The 22,628-nt window shown below is 46.9% G+C and overlaps 1 pseudogene; it reads left to right on the plus strand.

Annotated features, from left to right (window-relative positions):
* Nucleotides 1-6,353: 6,353 nt before the first annotated feature.
* LOC120844226 lies at nt 6,354-22,524 on the plus strand (annotated as a pseudogene).
* The last annotated feature ends 104 nt before the right edge of the window (nt 22,525-22,628 follow it).

A 22,628-nucleotide genomic window follows, 5' to 3' on the forward strand; every position in this document is an offset into this window, starting at 1 on the left:
CGGTAAAGAACGCAGTCGTCAGCGAATAACTTCATAGAGGACTGAATACCGTTAGAAAGGTCATTAATATATATATTTGGAAGTGCAAAGGGCCTAAAACGGAACCTTGAGGAACACCGAATTTTACCAAAGAAGGGGATGAAGTAGAATCATTCGCTATTACAAATTGCGTGCGGTTAGTAAAAATACATTAAATCCATTTTAAGATATTAGGGCCAGTATTTAAGGCAGCAATTTTGAGAAGCAGCAAGTGGTGTGGAACTTTGTCGAATGCTTTTGTAAAATAAAGAAAGATGCAGTCGAAAAACTGACCACGATCCAGGCCCGATGTTATGTCATTTGCAAAAAAAAGGAGTTGCGTTTCACAGGAATAATAGTGTCTACGAGAACCGCGCTGGAAGGGGTTAAAAAATGAATATGACTTGAGAAATGACACGAGATTTGAATAGATTACATGCTTCAAAAGTTTACATGGAATACTTGTTATTGAAATTGGTCTGTAACTAAGAGCGGACTGTGCATTGCCGGACTTGACAAGAGGAACCACCTTCGCCACCTTCCAGTCGCGTGGTACAGTCTAACACTCAATAGATTGCGTGAAGATATAAGATAAAAAGCAATTATCTCGCTAGCCCCGAAAAATACAAATAAAAACGCCGAAAAAGGTACTTCGGCACTAATCCTTAGAAAGAAATGGTATTAGGCCCAAGTTAGGCCCCATAGGATCGCCTAAAGTCTCTGGATCCTGAGAAAATAGCGCCAATGCCTGCCAGCCGGACACAAACAAATACTAACACGGTGACGACCAAAACCTCGCAAGGCGATTGGCTAATCAGTCTTCGTAGCTTTGGCAATCGCCATCTCGGGCCCTTCAAATCTTCGAAGCTTCGAGAAGGTTGTTCTAATCCAGTCGCACCAAGAGCACCCTAGAGCATCATTGTACTGAAAGCGTTCCTCGTCCATATAAGCGTCCATGGCACTGTATACACAATCAGCTTAACAATCATTCCCATCTCCACGGCTCTCTTGCAATTATGTTGTTTTTACGTATTTAAAAATAATAAAATTATATTAAAGCGATAGGTTTAAGGGCGACACTTTGCAGAGATTTCGACCTCGTCCCTTGTCGTTGCCGCGCATAAAAAGTGTAAAAATCCTTCTTCTCTTACTTCTTGCCGCGAGGAGAGCGAAGTTGGGACTTCCCGACCGCCGTGCTGCGCGATGCGAGCGAAGGAAGCAGCCCTTGCAACCCGCCAAGAATTGCACGACGAAGGGAGAACCATCGTATTGTCTGCGTGAAATACTTGTTTTAAAACATTACTCACGTTATGCGAAATTCCCCTTTGGCAGTATTCACGTTGCTACGCGTAATGTTGAATGGTTTTAAAAACTTCCACCGCGCTTATACCATCTTACTTTCCCGGATCACTTGTGGCTGTCGTCCATGGCATCCACGATGCCAAACACGACGGCTATGAGAATTAACAACTTCGCACCTCCGTCCTGAGTTACGTGACGGCCCATTTTAAACGTATTCCGTGACAGTGGTATAACTGGCGATTTCGTTCTTTCGCACATTGTGGGGGAATATACGACTTTTACAGCCAAGCTCTATAAGACTCACAGATCAGATTTGTTCGCGTTATTGTCCTCACGAAAAAAAAAAAGAACCTTCAACGATTGAAGCGAGAAGTGCATATGACGCATACACCATGCAGTACAGCATTCGTTTCAATAAAGAACAAGCTCAAAACAAACACCCGTACCACGTAATTTATGATAAGGTGCCCCTGATAACAATGCGAAGCACGTACGTAGCGCTCACCGCATACGTTTCGCGGTAATGATTACTGTTGCGCAAGCTGCCGCGGCGACGGCAGCTTGCAACGCGGGGAGTGGCGTCAGTATACCCTTTCATATGTAAACAATTACACCATCTTCCCGAGGGGAACCATGGGGTGATGCGGAGCATCGCGGATCGTTATTAACGGTGTTAGTAGCGTTGTTAACTTGCGTGTTATTTCGTTGTTAACTTGCGTTGGTTACCACACATCGCGTGAACGTTGTTGGAAACTCCGCGATGCTCCGCATCACCCCATGGTTTCCCTGGGGAAGATGGTGCAATTTTTTAACGTGTATCACGCAGTAGTGATCACACGAACGCGTGCCGGTACGAAACCCATCCAGACCGAAACGGGCGGGGGCGGCGGGGATCGAACCCAGGAGGTTCCCAGCGCAAGCTTTCGCTCCACGCTCCGAGCTGAGACGACTTAGCCCACTCGGCCACTTCCTCCCCTCGAACGCGCGCAGCGCGCTACCGCTGCTTATATTCACACTTGAAGGAGGGAAGACTAGAGCAGGAGAGTTGCGCATGCGCGCGCGGTGTGAGTAGAACCGAACGCACGCGAAGTGCACGCAGCTGGTAGAGAGAGAGAGCGGAGAGAGTAACGCGCAGCTGTTGGAGAGAGGGAAGGAGGAGAGATGCGCATGCGTAGTGTGAGTGCGGACTACGACGCCGCGGGACATAGACCCGAGCAAGAGATGCTCCGCATCTAAAAAGTTTGGTACAGTGCAGTTACTTTTCTTTCGTACGTTCGCCCGTTTGTAGGAACAAGACCTTGTCCCTACAAACCAGCGTCCTCATGCCGGTCGCCGAGGTCTTTTCCTTTTTTGTTCTTTGGTCTTTTCTTCCACGGTTTTGTGACCCTGGGCAACGTGTGTTTTCTGTGGGTTTGTGGGCCTATTTAGGAGGTTGTCTGAAAAATAAATTTTTAGCTGCGTCCAGAGTTTCGCGCCTTCCCGCCCTTTTTTATCTTCGCTAAAGGGTTAGATGTCTATCCTTTACGAGCTCGCCTGCCTACTTGCTTTAACTTCAACATATATTCGCGCCCTCTTGGTTTTTGCTTTTTTTTTTGGGGGGGGGGGGGGTGGAGGCGAGAAAGTAGGCGTGCTCCCGTATTCGCTGTTGGACAGCCGTCGTTCTTGGGCGGGCCACTTATTCCAGCCGCGCCACGGCCTTATGTTGTATCTAATTTCTAGTACCTCGTGCCAGACACCTAGCGGTGGCAACGCAGCTTACATCATCAGATCCACCACAGCCTCATCGGTACCGTCCGAAAGTACTGACGTCGAACCCGTGCTTGGCCATCTGCGAAGACCCTTGCTGACCCAAGACCTTCTAAGACGTCCCTATTTGTTTTGTTTTTTGGTGGGGGGGGGGGGGGGGGGGGAGGAGGGGGATATGTGCGGGCAACCTGGGGATCCAAAGCGTTGGCCAAGGTTGGCCATCTTCTAAATCGTCAGTAGTCATTGCTACCGCGAGGGGGCAAGGGCAACTGGCATGGGCGTACCAACCCGGGGGGGGGGGGGGGGGGGGGCAAGGGGGGGCTTGCCTCCAGTTCTCAGAGTGGGGGGCAAGGCATGTGTTTTGCCCCCCCCCCCCCCCCCCTGAAACAGCCGCCACTGGGCAGGGCGAACACTGGCCGGCGGCGCCCAAGGAATGCCAAGGGCACCGCTCCCCCCCCTCCCCCCCTCGCTCAAAAACAAGTTGGTACGCCACTGGCAACTGGTCTCGCCAGCGGCGCTCCACCGCTGATAAAAGGGCGTCGCAGCGTATGCCCGAGAGCTCTTGGGTTCGTGGCGCGGGCGATAACGGCCATTAAATGTCTACGTATTGTTGAACCGGTGTGCTGTGTCACTCCCCGAGACGGGCAGCAGCAGGTGAATTCCCATCGAGTGGAAATGCGCACGAAGGTTTATACACAAAATATTTCCATAGGAGCACTCAAAAACAAAAAGCTCATCTTTCCAGTTCCTCTACGAATCTAAGCACAGCCCGACCCTCTTCGACTTTCAGAGGACGAGATAACAGATACCACAACTGATATCCAGATATCAACCATCTTGTTATCTTCGGAAGTGTATACGCATCGAAAAACAAGTTGTGTTTGTCCTCCACTATGCAGAGTCGTCTCGTTGCCGAAGATCATATAATTTTCCGTTGAGCTTTATCTTGTAATAGCTCTTTGTCGTTTTTGCGATCTACGTTCACGTTGTCTTCAAAGGATCATCAGAACGACGTGAGTGTTTCCATTGAAAGCGACGTTTATTTCCTTTATATCGGCATGGAGTCGTGCTTTAAATACTTATCAAAAAGGCTGCCCGTGAGATTTCCGTTTACGACGCTCTTTAGATAAAATTATTTCCAGCCTGGCGCTCACTTTTCCAACCACTGGTCAATAACACTAAAGCCGGTGATAGCAGGTAATACTAGCAGCTGTACAGGGACTCGCTGGCAGTATATTGCCCCCCCCCCCCCAAAAAAAAAAAAAAAAAAAAAAAAAAAACATAATATAACTCTATTATTTTAACATTCCGTTTTAGCACTGCTAAACTATTTCCATCTTAGTTTGAAGTGGAGCATAGAGTTTGACATGGCTGCAAGAGCGAACGGGAAACTTTGGTAGGTAATCGAACTGAAATCGACTCTACAAAATATGTCGCGCTTAAAGTGAAAATTATTAGACTAGATGATTCTAAATCATTCACCTACAACGAATTGCTAAATAAATTAAATTAGACGTTAATATTCAAGAGTAGGGTGTTTCACGTTTTCGAGGTTTATATATATATTCCTTAATTCGAAGATTTCTTTTGGGGAGTTATTTCCCCCCCAGATGTGGTGTTTTTCGGTGTCAATTTTGTGGCGTCGGACAAAGCATATCTGCATATATCGGGTCTCATGTTGAAGATAGCGGGATCGGAGGTCAGGTTCCACATCTTTATAATGAATACTCGAGTGACCCGCATACTTGCAAACTCTCCCTCGTATGCAGATAAGACAACGAAAGGAGATAGGGTCTGCGGTTCTAGGAGGAAGCAGCAGCTTCACCTACATTGGAGGGTGGCTGTGTTACGCGTGTACGCAAAATAAAACTGCAAATAAAATATATCTTCCCGCGAAGCCAGGGTTTTTTTACTCAACCACAGCTCCAATTTGGGGCTTCGTGTAGACTTTTACGGTACTGATTAGAAATAATCGAATTACACGTAGTCGATAAGTTTTTGGAGTAATCTTGTATTCATTTGATTACAATTATGAGAAAGTAATCGCAGGAGTAATCTTATTATTTTTGGAAGTACTAGAACCATTCGTAACCGTTACCATACATGCCTCCTCTCTCTAATTGCGCCCTTTATTTCTACAGCTTTCCTACCCAGGAATTCTAGAACAAAGGCTCCGATCAAACTTGTTGAACTAAGGAGCTAGGCAGTTTACAGTTCGGTGATTCCAATCAAATAATGGAAAGTACGATGGGCCCGTTTTCAAACCGGCCGAAAAAAACGATCGTTTTGAAAATTTTAAGTAATCGGAAAACTAGCGGCTCCTTTTAACACGATAGCGTTTAGGAGCTCGAGTCGCAGAAAAGACTTGGTCGATAGGGTCACGCTTGGTCGATAGGGTCACGACGTCACAGGCACTTGAACTCGCGTGGGAAATTCAAACGACCCACAAGTTTCACGTGAAACGTGACGTCACGCGTGGAATGAAAGCGATTAAAACATGACATGTAATGCGAATTGAAGGCCACCGCTCCTCTCAAGAGATTTCACTTTATAAAGAAATTCATTTGTCTTAAATTTTAGGCGGGATTCGGATCCAAGGCCGTTCAGTTGCCAGCTAGACACGCTACTGACTAGGCGATGCAAGGCGCGCTTGCACGGCGAATGAAAAGGTGACGCGAACGGGGCTCAATAACGGTATCGCGTTACGCTCTTAAAGGCGAAGTTTAAGCGTTTTCCAAATTTTTAAGTAACGGCCAATTACTTTGCTTCTCAAATATTCCAGTAATCTAATCGAAGTATTGTCAACCCAGAGTAAATGTAACTGTAAGCGCCTACTTCCTTCAAGTAACGTTTAGAAGATTAATTTTTTAATTGTCCCCGTGTAAAAAAGAAATATCCGGTTCGCGCTAACGTTTTGGGGGATCGTGACACGGCACAAAGGGGTTTCAGTTGTCCCGTTTCTTCCGCGAGCTTCCTGCTTTGGATAATGCTTCGCCGTCTCGTGAGCGTTGCTGTTCCTCACGCAGCTAAAGGCCGACCAAAGGCAGCGACCTCGTGCAGGTCAGGCGTCGCAAAGAGACACCGTGCCGTTCTGCAACCTGTCGGCGACTCTAAATTGCGACAAGACGTAGGAATCCTGTTCAAATCGGTCGTGTCAAGCAACTAACATGTTTGAATTGGCTACCAATTCACGTAGTATTCCCGTCAACAAATTGTTCCATATGCTGCTTTCTGCCTTCCGTAGTTTTCTTCATTGAAGCTCAGACGCCACAGCAACCGGCCCCGAAATGACTACGTCCAGACGCGTTCCATTAACTCAAGACATCGACGGCGAACCGCGCTGCGTCTACTTCAGCCCCGCCCTTTGCCGTCAAATTCCCACCTTTGAGCCACAAGACGGCGATATCATTCAGGTGAGTTTTTCTCCGTGCGACGTTCATTTGCGCCTCTGTATATAACCTGGACAAAAATTGCCAGACCCCAATTCAATCCCATTTATTGTAAATAAAAGTGCACTCAGAGTCTCTTTCATAGAGTTCTGAAAAGGCTGTGCTGTGTTTGTGTTTGTGTGCGTGCGTTTTTCTTTCTCTTTTTATTGGAAACGTATTTTCAAAGTTTCGAAGTTTCGTTTTTCGTGTACATACAATGTTGCGGTCTTCCTGACAAAAATGAGTTCCGAAGACAGCTTGACGAGGTCAGGGAGGGGGACAAGGCGACGACGATGACAACGCAAATGCACACATATACATGCAACAACGAACGTCATCACCTCTACTGAATTATAAGTAAAGTTATAACTTTAATGATTAAATGAATACTAAGGCTTCAATAAAAGCCGGAACCTTGCTATACTGTACTAGGGCTTCGATGAGTATAATAATACTAAAATCTTGACGAGAGGTTTCTTAGAACGCTTCACACGTCAGAGATCAATTTGATTCTTAGTACTTAAGCATGTTTTTTTAAGGTAATACTCAAGTTCAGTGTACCGTTTGGTAAAATTATTCAACTCCTTGTGCACGCCTGTGAAGTCCTTAAATGTGTTCATTCCGAATCTTTCGTTGCTTTTTTTGTGGTAGTCAAATTATTTATTTAGTAATATCAGGCCTTTCGTGTGACTAATTCCTTGACAGTATTGTCACGGGCGGTGACTAATAAACAAGAAATAAACAGGAATAAATAAACGTTTAATGTGGCGAACTTGTGCCAAAAATAAAAGGGTACAAAAGAAAGATAACAACAGAGCGTCGCGGGCGTCGAAGGCGGCGAAGCAGCATGATCAAACGCTGAGGCGAGACTGACTCGACAAGGTCGCGGGCGGCCTCTTATCTAGAGTGAGTCACTATCTCGAAGATTCGGCGGAGAAGGTTCGAGCGTAGCGCGTTCGGGGCGAGAATGAACAAGCACTTTCTAGAACAACAAAAACAAGGATGAACGATAGTTATGTCCGCAGCAAGAATGAACAAGAACTTTCTACAAGCCCGTGACCCTGCGCGCGGCATTATCCCCCCCTTTAAAAAGTGCATCGTCCCGATGCAGCACATAACGAAGAGCAACAAACAAAAACAAATCCAAAACAAAAAGGCAGCAGAATCGCGAGTCGCAGTTCACAGTTCACAGTTCACCCGTCGACGAGAGTGGAAAGTTCTATCGTTCGTAATACGGCTTCAGCCGGACGACGTGCACCACCTCAGGTCGCGGCTGACGTCTTGCAGATGGGCGCGTTCCGTCGGGCAGAACTTCGTAGTTCAGATCGCCGAGGCGTCGGATGATCTTGTAGGGTCCGAAATAGCGTTTCAGGAGTTTTTCGCTGAGACCGCGACGACGTATTGGTGTCCAAACCCATACCCGGTCTCCGGGTTGAAAGTGGACGTCCCGGCGACGAAGGTTATACCGGCGTGCATCAACTCGCTGTTGGTCTTGAATCTTGACTCTTGCCAGTTGACGAGCTTCCTCCGCGCGCTGGGAGATGAGTTGAGCGTCGTCGTTGACATCACCGGTTGGCACGTGAGGCAGCATGGCGTCGAGCGTCGTGGTAACCGTTCGGCCGTGTACCAGTTGGAACGGTGTCATTCCAGTGGTTTCTTGAACCGCTGTGTTGTACGCAAACGTGACGTACGGCAGCACCTCGTCCCATGTCTTGTGCTCTACGTCGACGTACATGGAAATCATGTCGGCGATGGTTTTGTTGAGTCTCTCCGTCAGCCCGTTGGTCTGCGGGTGGTACGCCGTGGTGCGACGATGGCTGGTGTGGCTGAGACGAAGGACTTCTTGCGTCAGCTGGGCCATGAAGGATGACCCGCGATCTGTAATCAGTACTTCAGGTGCGCCGTGTCGAAGGAGAATGGACTCGACGAAAAATTTGGCGACTTCCACGGCTGTTCCCGATGGCAGGGCTTTCGTCTCGGCGTATCGTGTAAGATAATCGGTCGCGACGATAATCCACCGATTTCCTTGCGTCGATGTTGGGAACGGCCCAAGCAAATCCATTCCGACTTGCTGGAAAGGCCTAGTCGGGGCAGGTATCGGCTGCAGGAGTCCTGCTGGCTTCGTCGGAGGCCTCTTACGTCGTTGGCACTCATGGCACGACCGTGTGTACAGATGGACTGTTTTCGGGAGTCTCGGCCAGTAGTACTTGTCACGAATCCGGGCGAGCGTCCGGCTGTAGCCAAGGTGTCCAGCCGTCGGGTCGTCGTGGCATGCTTGAAAGATTTCTTCTCGCAGGCTGGCCGGAACAACCAGCAGCCAAGCAGGGTTGCTCGTTCCGAAGTTCTTCTTGAAGAGCACACCTCGCCGCAGAACGAAGCTTGACAAGTCTCGGGCCAAGACTCGCGGAACTGAACTTCCTTGGCCTTCGAGGTGTTCGATCACGGCGCGAAGTTCCGGGTCGTCTCGTTGAAGTGCTCCCATGTCGGCATCTGTCACTGCACCGAGGAAACGGGCGTCGTCGTCGTCGTCAGTGCTTTCGGGAGGAGATTCGACTGGGGCCCTAGACAAACAGTCGGCGTCGTTATGCTTGCGGCCAGACTTATGCACAATGGCCAAGTCGAATTCTTGCAGTCGCAGACTCCAGCGAGCGAGGCGTCCTGACGGGTCCTTGAGGTTGGCGAGCCAACAGAGAGCGTGGTGGTCCGTGACAACGCGAAACGGGATCCCGTACAGGTACCGGCGGAACTTGGTTAACGCCCAGATGACAGCGAGACATTCCTTGTCGGTCGTCGAGTAATTTTTCTCTGCCTTAGACAGTGCCCGGCTTGCGTAAGCGATCACCCTCTCTGCTCCGTCTTGTCTTTGGACGAGTACCGCGCCGAGTCCGGCGTTGCTGGCGTCCGTGTGAACTTCCGTTTCCGCTGATGGATCGAAGTGTCCGAGGATAGGGGGCGACTGGAGTCTTTCCCTCAGTTCGTTGAACGCTTGTTCTTGCTCCTCCCCCCACTGGAAGTTCACGTCGTCCTTGGTCAGATGCGTGAGCGGTGCAGAAATCTTGGCAAAATCGCGAACAAAACGCCTGTAGTAAGCGCACAGTCCAAGAAATCTTCTTACGGCTTTCTTGTCTGATGGCTTGGGAAATTCTGCAACAGCAGATGTCTTGGAAGGATCAGGGCTTACACCCTGAGCACTCACGACATGGCCCAGGAATTTGAGCTCGCCGTAAGCGAACCGACATTTTGACGGCTTTAGTGTCAGTCCAGCATTCTGGATAGCCTGTAGCACGGCTCGCAAACGTCTCAGGTGCTCGTCGAAGTCGCTTGCGAATACCACGACGTCGTCGAGATAGACGAGGCAGCTTTGCCATTTCAAGCCGGAAAGAACGGTGTCCATTACGCGCTGGAACGTCGCCGGTGCTGTGCACAGTCCGAACGGCATCACTTTAAATTCGTACAGTCCGTCCGGCGTGACGAAGGCAGTCTTCTCACGATCCCGTTCGTCGACCTCGATCTGCCAGTACCCACTCTTCAGGTCCATCGACGAAAAGTATCGGGCATGGCGCAGCCGGTCCAGAGTGTCGTCGATGCGTGGCAGCGGGTAGACGTCCTTTTTCGTTACGGCGTTTAGTCGGCGATAGTCCACGCAGAACCGAAGGGTCCCGTCTTTCTTTTTCACCAGGACTACCGGTGAAGCCCACGAGCTGCTTGAGGGCTGGACAATGTCGTCATCGAGCATTTCTTGGACCTGCTTCTGGATGACTTCTCTTTCTTTCACGGAAACACGGTACGGCGACCGATGCACAGGAAGCGCGTTGTCTTCAGTGACAATTCGATGTTTCGCAACGGTCGTTTGGCGCACCTTTGACGACGTGGAGAAGCACTCATTGAACTCGGCGAGAAGGTCACTGAGTTGTCGTCGTTGTGGGGTAGGCAGGGTTGGGTCGATGTCAAACTGCGAAGGCGGCGTTGTCTTAGGTGGCCACGAAGAAAGGTCTTCTGATATTCCGGCGATTGCGGCTGCGTCCGGGAGTTCCTCGGCGTGGCCCACGGCGGTGCCTCTCGTAAGGTGCTGGGCCTCCTGTCGGAAGTTCGTTACGAGTGCGACAGTAGTGCGTCCGTCTTGGAGCTCCGTGACGCCTCTTGCGATGCCGATCCCTCTTCCTAGAAGCAACTGCAGGCTTCCTCGAGCAAAACGTCGCCACAGAAAGTCTCATCGACCCCGACGGGTACGAAAACACTTGACTGGGGCGGTAGGTTCACGTGGTTTGCGAGGACTCGTACCGCGGATGATGTCACTTTGGGGTCCTCCTTTGGCGGAGCAGGTTTTCGAAGCGTCAGCCGGTTCGCTCCGAGGTCGATGACGGCGCCGTACTCGCAGAGGAAGTCCATTCCGAGGATAATGTCCCTCGAACAGTCTTGCAGAACGACGAACTTGACAGGGCACGTCTCACCGTGGATCTCGACGCGAGCAGTGCATCTCCCGACCGGTGTGATGAGGTGCCCTCCGGCGGTTCGTATCTGAGGTCCATCCCACGGCATCGTGACTTTCCGAAGGCGGCGGGAGAGCCTCCCACTCAAGACTGAGTAGTCTGCTCCAGTGTCCACGAGCGCTGATGCGTCGTGGCCGTCGATGACGACGTTTAGGTTATTGGACACCGTTGCAGGGGAGTGATTTCGATCTCTGGTAGCGTTCGAGTGGGGGCCCTCCGACGTTCGTGGAGGATCTTGGCGTCGGTCGTCTTCGGCAACTCCACCTCCAGGGGTTGCCGCGCCTAGTTTCCCCGGCGAGGAGCGAGGGGCGACAGGCTTTCACGTCGGGGTCGGTGCATCGGCGAAGCTGGACGTCGTGGCGACGGCGACCGGAACTCTCGGCGGGACGTAGGCTCGGGGGACTGAGGTCGTCGCAGGTACGCGTCGATCTCCCGAGGGCGTTCACCATAACGGGGTCGCGGGTCGTTCGGGTGGAACCCGCGAAGCCCGAGTCGTCGGTATGGGCATCGGCGGTAGGTGTGGTCCGCTTCCCCGCAATGGAAGCACAGAGGGCGTCGGTCGGGCGTTCGCCACACGTCGGTCTTGCGGGGTGCGCGAGGCTCCGGGCAGGCGTACTGGACCTGGTCGTCGTGGTGTCGGTCGTGCTGCGGCGCAGGAGACTGACGTCGGGGCGGCGCGACATAGGTGCGACGAGGAGGAGGCGGTGGCCGTCGAGCCACTGCGGCGTAAGTCAACGTGGGCTCCTCGGGGGCTGCCACGACGACGGGAGCCTCTTTCTGGAAGGTTCTCTGGACTTCTTCCCGCACAACCTCGGCGATGGAGAGTGAGGCCGGGCGTACTGCAGCGGGCAGGAGCTTCTTGAGTTCCTCCTGGACGACTTCACGGATAATTTCACGGATGCCGGGGAGGGTGGTGCCAAGGTCGGATCCGGATGTCGCCAGAGTGGTTACGCCGGGGTGTCGCTGGTAGTGTCTGGCGCGTGCTTGTAGGGCCCGTTCCATATTCGTCGCCTCCGTGACGAACCCGTCGACGGTTGTCGGGGGATTGCGAATGAGGCCGCCGAATATCTCACTTTTCACACCCCTCATCAAGTGGTGCAGCTTCTTCTCCTCGGTAGCCTGAGGATCGGCGCGGGCGCTCAGGCGGAGAACATCCTCAACGAAGCTGGTGACGCTCTCATGTAGGCCTTGGGTCCTTGTTCGCAGGAGATCTTCGGCCCTCTCACGTCGGTGTTGGCAGGCAAACGTCTTCTTTAATTCTTGCTTGCACACCTCCCATGACGTCAAAGAAGCCTCGTGGTTTTCCAACCAGTGCCTCGCAGTTCCTTCCATCGAAAAGTAAAGGTTCTGCAAGCAGTGCTCGGCTGACCACCCGTTATGGCGGGCCACCCGTTCATAGTGTTGCAGCCAGTCCTCGATGTCCTCGTCTGCGTCTCCGTGGAACGGCGTCGGAGATTTGGGTGCGACGGGCAGGTATACGACGGCAGGAGCAGCCGGGGCCTGCGCCTGGTCGGCCATCGTCGTCTTCTTCGGCTTGGGCTTGTCCAGCAGCAAACCGTATTCAGGATCCTCTCCCTTGATGCGCCGGCTGGTCCGGGTTTCGGGTTCCGCGGGGAGTGGTCTTTTCACTGGGCTTGGTACGGGGTTTGCACTGCGGGATCTTGGAGGGGAACGCTGTACAGGCATGCGGTACCCCGCACCTCCACCAAAATGTCACGGGCGGTGACTAATAAACAAGAAATAAACAGGAATAAATAAACGTTTAATGTCGCGAACTTGTGCCAAAAATAAAAGGGTACAAAAGAAAGATAACAACAGAGCGTCGCGGGCGTCGAAGGCGGCGAAGCAGCATGATCAAACGCTGAGGCGAGACTGACTCGACAAGGTCGCGGGCGGCCTCTTATCTAGAGTGAGTCACTATCTCGAAGATTCGGCGGAGAAGGTTCGAGCGTAGCGCGTTCGGGGCGAGAATGAACAAGCACTTTCTAGAACAACAAAAACAAGGATGAACGATAGTTATGTCCGCAGCAAGAATGAACAAGAACTTTCTACAAGCCCGTGACCCTGCGCGCGGCAGTATGAAAACGCGATATTTTTACAGAAACGGAAGTTACACAAAATATAACTCTCCTTAATTATTGAGTAGGTACAATAAAAAAAAAATTTATGGCGAAAGCGAGCTGAGGATGCTTGACCTAACCTAACTTGACCTAGACTAAAACCAAAGTTTAGGGAGTCCGTGGAACGACACAACACAAACTTTTCAAACAATTATGATATTTATTGATAAAATTAGTGTCTATATAGGCTTCGGGGCCATTAAAAAATGTTTGTCAATAAATATTATAAATGTTTGAGACTTCTGTGGCATGTCGTCCATTCTTTGATAGCCTCGGGGTTTTAGTTTATTACAGGGGTCTCAAACCTCGGCCCGCGGCACAGAGTCGACCAGGCCGGCGGTGACCACGGTATTTCCAGTGACCCGCAGCCCAAAATCTAAAAACAAGCGCAAGTACAAACAACTGCGTCCCGACACGCACCAAGAGCGCAAACGAAGATACAAGAAACAATGGGGGAAAACTGCACCGAAGCGCGGATTTTTTCGCGATGTTATTGATTCTACATTGTAATCACCAGCATTATTACTCGTACACGTTTCCTGCTGGATGTCTGTGTAACTATGACATTACTTTGCGTTTTCATGCGGATCGTCATTGCGTCTGTCATAACTAGTACATATTGTCATCATCAGATTTACTATTCTCATTAGTCATCTTCCTTGTGTGAATATGTCAAAGTTCTTAGGCGCTCTAATTTATGCCTGCAGAGTTCTCTTGTTAATGTTTTCGTCCGTCGCGCAGGCGGTCTGCGCTCCGCGCTGGGAACATTTCCTGTCGTCGGTGTCCTGTGCAGAACAAAGGTCCCCAGCTTCTCCTTATTCCTGCACATTGTCATAGAACACGGAGCGTGATGGTACACACATATCCAAGCGTGACCAAATTCCATACCCCAGAAGTAGTTCTCCCGGGGATGCACTCCCTGGAAGGGGCGCCCTGCGATAGTTGATGAGGAATTGTGCCAGCCTCTTTTCTAAGTCTCCCTTCTTGCAGTTGGCTTTCGGACAGCGCCGGCCAATGCTCCTTGTGCTGATGGTACCACCTCACGCGAAATAATACAAACGGGGGAACCAGTGTCCACTGCCATGGTAAGGGGCACACCATCCAATCAGGTCTGTCTTTCGACGGAAGGCTCGAGCCTCGTCCTTTTACAGGAGTGTGCCACGTACACAGAAGACAAGTCCACCTCTTCGTCGCTTTACACTTCCGCTACGGCTGCTACCGCTGTCTACCGTCGACCGGGTGACGAAAAATCTTTTTTCTCTCTCTGCACTTCTATGCAAAATGCCCTTGTCGGCTACATCTGAAGCACTTTGCAAACTTGTGGCGGCACGTCTCGCCTGAATGTGATCTGTTCCCGCAACGCTCGCATTTGCTTTTCATCGACCGGTCATACATTCTTTCCTGGTCAACCGATTTTCCCGCCATTCTGTTTAACTCGGCTTCGGTCTTCACCTCGTTCCCTTCCATATTCTTTAGCTCTCTGGTAGCTACTTCGGCCGCGGTCGCCAAATCTTCCGCCTCTTGCCGTGTGAGGTCTCGCTTTGACAATAGCTACCGCTGAACCGTCCGATTTCGCACTCCGTAAACAATACGGTCCCTTAGAATTCGGTCTAGGCTGCCGCCGATATTGCAGCTATCAGCTATTTTCCGCAGCTCCACAATAAAATCTTGTACGGACCCATCTCCCTGCTGCTGTCGGTTGAAGAATTTGTAGCTCTGCGGGATTTCATTCGGCCGTGGAGCGTAATGTTCATGGAGAATGTTTACAACTTCTTTGTACGCTAGTTCGTTTATCTTCCGCGGTGCACACAATCCTTTTAAAACATCAATCGTCCGGGAGCCTAACGCAGCCACCAACAACGCGCGTTTCCTCTTGTCCTCCGTAATCTCATTACGCTCAAAATAGGCTTCCACACGAATCCAATGCGTATCCCAACTTATCTGTATAGTTTTTTCGAAGTGGGGGACTTGAAACGCCGTCGTCGTCGCTGTCACAGTTGCCAATGCTGCAGTGAAACGCGTGTGCCCGCGGTTGCTTGGGCTCACCTCGTCGCCACTGTTATGTTTTCGTCCGTCGCGTAGGCGGTCTGCGCTCCGCACTGGGAACAACCACTCTGGTCGGTGTCCATTGCATAACAAAGTTCATTCAAACTAGCACCAAAGATATAGCCCGCACTTGGGGGCGTCACAACAAAAGGGTGTTATCGCTTAATAATAATAATAATAATAGCTTTATTAGCGCAAAATCATTCACATACATTAATTACTGCCTCACAAAAGCACTTGCGTGCTTGTGTGTGAGACAGGCAGTCCATAAAAGAAAAGCAAATCAAACAGAAAAAGAAAACAGAAAAAGAAAAAAGGGTAAAATAAACACATCTCAATTTCGACACACCATGTTACAAACTTAGTTTTATGTAAACATTGCACCTTACCGCGAAATAAAAGGACAGATTAAATAAAACATGTCACACGCTTTCCAAATACGGTCAAAGCTAAGAAAAAAAACTGTCTGTGCTGTTTGCCCTATACAACCATATATTTTACATTGCACTTCGCAGAAAGTTGGGTACACCTAGGAGAACACAATGGGTTTGTTAACAACAAGTAACACCTAGATAAGGAACATTGACGGATTCCACGGGAATGACGCTGCTGCAACATATTGTCATCATTACATTTACTATTCTCCTTAGTCATCTGCCCAGTGTGAATATGTTAAAGTTCTTGGGCGCTCTTATTTATGACTGTAGAGTTATCTGCGTCAAAAATACTTTGGAATGTCATAATGCGCAAAATTTTCCTTTTAAAAAGAAAGCATATGTAGTAACTTCACTTACACTTCTTTTTGAATTATTGCTTCAGTTTTAAGTTGTTGTATATCAATGCTTCCTTACACTTATTCGCATAGTTTTTCCTTACTTAAATTATCATATATTGTACGGCCCTTGAGAATGCGATAAGTCTCTGATTCGACCCTTGAGCCAAAACGTTTGGAGACCCCTGGTCTATTACGTAGCAATACACTATTAATTTTATTATAGTCGAAATTAAATCTTCTGTTTCTCTATCGTGAAATAAAAACAAAGAAAGCAACTGATGATCTGCTCTTTGAGCCGAGAAAAATGCAATAACTTTCAATTATTTATGTATTGCTTACGGGCGATTTTAGAGTAAAACGTTTTCCACAACAGCATGCCTTTGGGAATCCTTTCATATTATCTGATTTGAAATAAAAACAGTTATCCATATTAAACTATAATTTACTCAAAGAGCAGTGTGCTAAACGAACAATTACAGACATATTAAAGTACTCTAAAAATAAATACTTAATCTAGCGCTACGGTTGAAGAACGATACGCACTAAAATACAATGAAGTTATTTTGTCATAAAACCCACCCAAACGTATACTTACAGTACGTGTTTTGTTCGCTAACAAGGCATTAAATGTATGCTCTTACTATCTATACTTTTAGTTGCAAGATGTCGTCTACATGTGCACCTCGGCGCTAAAATGCGAAGGCCATCAAAAGTATTATTCAAAAACTGTACCTCGAATATAAACGCTATATTGCAGTTTACTAGAGTCAATGCCAACATAAGACAGGGAGGGCCTAGGGATTGTTCAGCATATTGTGATCACTTTTTAATGTGATCACAAGATGCCTTATTTGAGAAGGCAGTAGTAACTGTAAATAAATAAATAAATAATGACTCGTATTGCGGCGTTAGCTTGATAAAGAAAAGACCGCACGAGACAAAAACCAAGAAATCTAAGAAAAATCAGCCACGTCGTGTCGTTCTTAAACTGTCGGTTGCAATGGATATTTTTAGGTGCGAGTTTTTGTTTAAGTAAGGTATATTATCGTACTATTATTTATTTATTTATTTATTTATTTATGCAAATTCCGGCTGCGTCGTTAGGCATTATACTTTGGGATACATGAACTCCGTTCAAATAAATGGAATATTCAAAATTCATGCACGACAGAAGGAGGGGATACACGCACAAAAGGGGGCACAGACGCAAAAAGGGGTACGTGGACTGCGTACACATAATGAACACATTCAAAACAGACTTTTACAAACCTCAACTGCTCTACTTAAGTTACCCGAGTTTAACTACCTTTCTAAGTTGTTTAGTAACTTTCAATTGAATTTTATTTCGGTAATTAGTAGTGTACTTTAATTACTTTTTCCGGGCAACTTCACCTCAAAATGACAAATTACTTTCGAATGTGAGTGGTAGGTTTGCTTAACAATACACATGAGGCAGGGGTGGGGGATTGCGGTTTGGAGGTTCCAAAACCCATTAAAATTTTCACGAGTCAACCACTAAAAGAGCCCTGCCATGAGGCACGGGGAGCAGGGAGGCACATCGCAAGTGAGGCCGAGTAACTGCGGGATTAGCTCCGAAGACAGAGGTTTCTTTTTGTCCCGAAGCTTAAGGGGTCGACGCATTTTAAGGAAGGGCTCGTGCCCGCTCCTCTCCACCGTAGGAACTCTCGCCCACTACAGGATGTGTACCTGCATCCTCACTCCAACAAAATGCAGCACTCACTCTGAAGCTCTTATCTCGTGCTTCCCTAGATTGTGTTGTATTTGCAGAATCGCGCGCTAAATGGCAACGCGGAGGTGACCTCTTTGCTTGCCTTTCCCCCAAAGCTCAGAATATTCAGGTCTTCCAAGATTCCAAGATCTTTGGAGAAAACTTAGTAATTTTCCCAACGTTTTTACATTAAGTAATAATAAACACGCAGTGTTGCGAAGTATTTTAAGTACAGTATGCTTAAATTACTACTTCAAGTATGTTTTAAAAACTTGTAATTTGCTTGACGTGCATTCTCTGGGTTTGTACTTGTACTTTACTACAGTATTTTTATGGTACTTTCTGTGGAAACTAAATCTCACGACTTCAAAGTACATTCCTCAAATCTAAAAACAAAAAAGGGCATTTCGTCATCTGAAAACGCGCTATCTTCTTTCTAGACGTCCTCTGGTCATTTGTATGAGTGAAGTAATGGCAGCTATAAGACCGATACAAATAAGTGCCTTATAATTTTTTTTGTGTCTTCAATAGTTTTTCAGCGATAGTAAAACAACCAAGCTGTGGCGACTTGACTTTATTCAATATTTTCCGCCATTTAAAAAAAAAAAAACGATTGCTCCTCCGATGCCCCTAGAGCAATGCATACCAGTTAAAAAAGAACACTGTAAAGGGGATGGAAGAGCATCATAAAATATTGTGTTGAAACTACTTGTACTTTATTTTAAAATTACATTGTGTTTATAACACTTTGCTTTAAGTACATTGCACCCGTTGTACTTACAACTTTACTTGTGGCACGCACATAACTTATTTACTGTGTACCTTACTTCAAGTACTTTCTAGATGTACTTTAGGCTACACAGTAAACAAGAAAACTGTCTGCAAAATCGAACTCAGGTAGTGTTAAACCTCAAAGTAGAAATCATAGATTCTTGGTAAACAATTGACCCCGAAACAAGGAATTACGAAACAATTAGGAACGCAGAAGCAGATTTAGCTGTTAAAACATTTCTGTGGAAAAATAAACCGGTTTATATTTGGCCAGCAGAATTTTGCTAATAGATAAAAACTTATGTACTTTGTTGTCACCACAGAGAAATATAAGAGCAACTTCGAAAGTAATTCGCTACTTTTTACGGTAGTTACTAATTTACTCAATTACTTTTTATTTGAGTAATTTCTACTGTACTCAAAGTACTTTTGAGGTGAATACTAAGTACCTTAAAATAATTACTTTTTTTTTATTAACTTGTACATGTCTGATTCGAAATTCATGCACACACACGCAAAAAGAAAAAAAAGAATATATTTCTATCAACATTAAAAACGAGCCTGTTGGTAAATATACTTAGACAACAGGAAAGAATAAACACGAAAACGAAAAAGTTATTTGCGTCAGTTTTCGTTCTGTTTTCGTGTTGATTCTTTCCGTTTCCGCTTTTTTTAAAACACATTTCTGTATTTCAATAAAACAGTAGGTCTTATGTACGGGGGTACATAGATTGTGTACACGTGATGAACATATTCAAAATTTAGGCACACACTTAAAAAGAAAGCGCTCTATCACTGTGTGATAGTGCGTTCTGTATATGATAGAGCGTTATGGTTTTTAATTTACAATTACGAAATAAGGACATGGAGGACAAACAGACAACACAATCTTCCGACTTGCTACGGAACGTGGAAAGTCGAACGCCTGTGCTGCCTGCTGTGCTGTGCTGGCTGATGTTTGATCACCTGGCAAAACATAATCGTGTGCTGTCTGTGCTGTCTGCTTGTCTTGTATGACCCTCTTTAGTTTTCGTAAATTATACACCTTCTCCGATATCTAAGAGTGACCCAACCTGATTCATTTTTTTTTATTTCTGTGCAACTTGTGTATCGGCGGTAGTCTCTTGTCAGAGACTTTCATGCATGATTCTCGAGCTTTTCTAACTTTTGTACTACAGGTAACTACGAGGCGGTTCCCGGATGACACTTGCGTGTTCTAGAATTGACCTGATCAAAAAATAATAATCTATGTTTCACGCTACGTGATATATTAAAAAAAGGAGTCAAACGGACAGAGTACAACATTTTACTAACCCTGGCGAAGAGTATAATCAATGTGATCATTCCATTTTAAATTGGGCGGAAGATAAACCCTCAGGTACTTATTATTTCATTTCATTTGATTTATTATTGCTTAAAGATTCTTTGGAGGGTATTACATAATTACACGTTCAAGTATTACAGTTTTCAGTTCATATGCAGTTGGGCAACTTGCGCCACGTGAAAACAAATATATTTACACTTTTTTATATTTAAGCTGATTTCCCAGCGGTCACACAAAGCTTGCAGCACTTATAAACCGTCCTAAAGTGCACAAGCATACTTGTCACGTTCAACTATTTTGTATACTGTACAATCGTCCTCAAATAGTTTAGCATGAGACTTTCAGAAATGCCATTGATAAATTTAGAAATAATATTTGTGGGTGTACTGTCAACTATAAACCAATCCAGCACAGTAAATGAGCCACAATCTCGGTTCTTGTGTGTGTGTGTGCGTGATAGGTTTAGTTTGAGATAGAGAACCTACAAAAAACAGCAAGCGCCATGATGCTACACTTTTAAAGCTGCTTGATTGGTTCCGTTAAGTCGTAGCATCGGCTGCTGTTCAACTTAAAGAAAACGCAGTGCAGGGGCAGAATCTGTCGTGCACTTACTTTTAGAGTGCGGCGATGTTGCTCCGACTGACAAATCTAAAAGTTGGTGTTCTGCGCCCAAGCGCGTCCAGCACCCGTACGGTCTGTTGTGGGTGCCAACAAAACCATGAAGCGGAACCTTGAAGTGGTGAAAACCGGCTGGTCGTCTCCTTCCTCGTAATATTGCACCCCTGTGGCGTCATGGCAACCTTCGTGTGTTGCTCCCGGCACCTCTATATTCTATGCGCCCCTAGGTTTACGGTGCGGCGGGATCTACGCGGTCACCGGCCCAATCAGGACCTCCTCCCTTGGATCGCCCGACCCCGCTCATTCGCGCATGGGTAAGGGCGGCAGCGTAATCACGTGGCGAAACATAAACGTGTGACTGAACAAACTATCACGTATAGCTCCCGTCGCACTGTCGGCTTAGAGGTGAAGGGAGTGGAGTGGCTGTCGTCTGCTGGGGCTTCCCGCAATCTGTTTATCACATGCGAGACTAAATTTTCGCAGCGTGATTTTGAGTCTACCTCCAGATTATACAGAGCCAAGAGTTATACAAGCCCATATTTAACCGGTGGCTTTCATGACAGCGTTGGACATTCGAACACACGTGACTCTCAGTTCGGAATAAAAAAAAATGGTCTTTGAGGGATATAAAGGACATGTAAACGTACCCAAACCTTCTTTTTTTACCGTACCGGTTTTATAATAAAATAAATATACGTCATTTTTCGTTTATGAGAAACATAAACTGGTATTTATTTCATACAATTAACTACCTAACTCAGAATTACTTGACTATCTTATTTATTTCACACATTGAAACAAAGTAAAAAAAGACAAGCACTTGTAAAATGGGATGGATAATGAGATGGAAGACTAGTAGAAGACAGCAGTTGTCCTGTCTTCTTTTTTCTTATAGTTGTCTTTTTTGCGCTTGAGTTTATTTTGATAACCTAATCAATTTTACAAGCTCATCTCGGAATGATCAGCTCACTGAATCATTGTGGGTAAATTCAGCAGATATTTTCTTGTCTTCTGGTTTAATCTTGTAATCTTGTAAACAACAATAAAAATTCTTGTTTTAGGTTTTTGCTGAGCCTCTTCTTTTTTTCTTTTCTTTGTCTTCTTTTTTTCTTTTTTTTTTGATGCAGGTAACCTACCCCAGAACCGGGACACACTGGGTGCAGCAGATTATTCAGCTGATTTTGTCTAAAGGAGTGTCGGTGAAAACGTTCTATGAATTCCTGGAAAAGGCGCCTTTTCTCGAAGTCCAAGAAGTCAAGACGACCGCATCCCCCAGACTCCTGCGGACCCATTTCTCGATGAGAAAACTTCGCCTCAGCGAGAAGGCCAAGTACATTTACGTCGCACGCAACCCCTGAGACTGTTGCGTATCGTGCTACTATCTGATACGAGAAAGTCCGGTAACCGAGTTCACAAATGGAACATTTGATGACTTTCTTGACGCTTTTCTCGAAGCAAAGATTGACTTTGGCGACTACTTTGAGCACGTGCTCTCCGGGTATAACCACAGGGGAGACTCAAACGTATTCTTTGTCACGTACGAGGAACTCCAGACGAACAAGAAAGATGTTGTGCTCAGGTTGGCTGAGTTCCTAGGGAAGCATCACAGGAAAGTGCTCGAGGAAAACCAAGAGGTTCTTCAGCAAGTTATGGAGAAAACCACCGTGGCTTTCATGAAGAATTTTATGACAACGAACCCAAAGGAGGTCCTTAAGGTGCTTAAAAAGAACTCACCGCACCTGCAGCCGGCTCAAGTCATCAGCAACCAGGAGTCTTGCCAATCGACCGACATCCACATCCTCCGTAAAGGAGTGGTCGGCGACTGGAAGCAACACTTCACTCCTGAAAACATCGTGAAGATGCAGACTGGCATCATGGAGCGAACAAAGGGCTCGGATATCATGGATCTTTGGAAATATGACTGAGGTTCTATGATTCGTGGAACGTACCGGTAAAAAAAAAAAAACACCTTCCCTATTCTACGAGCATAAACCAGAACCTCTTTATTTCTCATATTTTACATATAACCAAACAATAATTCACGTTAACAATAATAATGTTGAAATAAGCCTCGTGTTTGCAGGATTGGGTATTGATGTGCGAGGTATAGTTTTCTTGAGATGGGTGTCATCCGGGGGGTGCAAAAAAATTTGATACACGCGCAAATCGAGAAGTTAAATAAATTAGTAATCAATCGGAATAATACTTTGAAAACGTGCATTCTTTACTTGTTTTAAAAATTCTGAACTGACCGAGAACTT

Source organism: Ixodes scapularis, unplaced genomic scaffold, assembly GCF_016920785.2.
Source record: "Ixodes scapularis isolate PalLabHiFi unplaced genomic scaffold, ASM1692078v2 PGA_scaffold2__306_contigs__length_199485367, whole genome shotgun sequence".
Taxonomy (NCBI): Eukaryota; Metazoa; Arthropoda; class Arachnida; order Ixodida; family Ixodidae; genus Ixodes; species Ixodes scapularis.